Below are 1694 nucleotides of genomic sequence, written 5' to 3' on the forward strand. Positions count from 1 at the left end.
TCGTTGCCAGGTAGGGAGACTCGTACGGGCCATACGTCCTCACCCCCCGGTGTGGGCTCAGTTAAAGCTATAGCTGTAATTCACCGGGGCAATTAATGCTATATTTCCCTACTATATCCGCCGTGAATTCCAACCGCCGCAAAGAATTCATCAAGATTAACTAATGTGCTCGTAAGAAAAGAAATCGAAATGAAATAAATATTATTCCCTCACTCACTCGTTCATTACGATATATATATAGCACGTACGCCAGCCAATGTTTTCCGATTAATTATTAGTCCTCAATTACAATATGGACGACGCTGACACTTACATCGATCCTTACAAACTTGGTTACGAGAATTAAATCAAATTAAGAAGGGCGTTACGGACATAAGTTGTGAGTTCTGTAGCTACTGGGGAGTCCCTCCATCCCCAGCTCCGCCTCCTGCAGGATGGGCATGATGCAGCTGGTCGATTGGTTCATGTTTGGATGCAGAGGCCGGCCTTCCTCTTCCTTCCAAATCTCCGTCGTCCGAATAGTAGGGAGCATGATCCCTCCGATGCCTCGGCCTCAGGTAACGCCGTGCGCACACCTGTCCTATGATGCATGCCACCGCCGTCAAAACTGCAACTATGCCGAGCACCACAAACACCGGAGCAAACGAACCCTTGGAGTTGGAAGAAGGCGCCTTGGATGTAGAATGCGGGTACACCACCGTAGCTCGCTCCATGGTATGCAGCTGGATGAAGATCGACGACTTTAGATCGAAGCAGCTGCCAAGATGTATCGATCGGTCAAGATTTCTGTATGTCCCTATATGTACTCTTTTCGATCGTAAGAGGCAATTAGACGATTTAACTCGCAATGCGCGGTTGCTCTTTCAGGTGCTTTGAGTGAGGCCAAAGCCAATGAATATTTCAACCAAGAGGCACCTTAATTCATTCATCTACCTATGTTGAGCTTCTTATGAATATTTCAACCAAGGCACCTTAATTCATTCATCTACCTATGTCTAGCTTTTACATATTTATTTAAGTTTAATTTTCAGATTCTTTTCTCTAGGATGCAGTTTCAGGCTACCGCGTGCTTCCGAACTACAAAAAGTTAACAGAGCCTCTCTTATCAAGGAATGAATCGGCAGTCTATTAATGCTAAAACATATATATTATCTTATAAATTGCCCCAGTTTGCCCTGGGCCTCATTTAAGGCTGGCCATGGAGTTAACAGGTGCGCCTCCATTTAGGCCCAACACTCTCAGACGACTCCATATTCATCTAGTGTTATGTCCATATTAGGCCCCAAAATCTTTTAACTTTTAAGGTAACTGCCAGCTATTCCCCTCTCACACAAACCCAAACGTATTAACCACTTGAACTTATATCTGTTAAGCTCCCCAAACTTGTTTGATAAAACGCTAACCCAAATCCATTTTCACTTCATCTTCTCCAACGTCTTCTCCAACCGGCTCTTGTCAGCTGTAATCCCAAATTTGCATGCATCAGATAAATTTCCGTTAGGGAAGACGTTTGAGAAGATGAAGTGGAAAATGGGTTTGGATTAGGATTTAACTAAAGGGATTTGGGGAGCGCAACGGATTTAAGTTAAAGTGAGTAATGGTTTTGGGTGAAAGGGGTATAACCAGAAAATCATCGACAAAGTTAAATCAAACATAATATTTCCCTTATTTTAACCAAACTTTAAATAGGAGGC

The sequence above is a fragment of the Asparagus officinalis genome, chromosome 1 (genome assembly GCF_001876935.1).
Source record: "Asparagus officinalis chromosome 1, Aspof.V1, whole genome shotgun sequence".
Lineage (NCBI taxonomy): Eukaryota > Viridiplantae > Streptophyta > Magnoliopsida > Asparagales > Asparagaceae > Asparagus > Asparagus officinalis.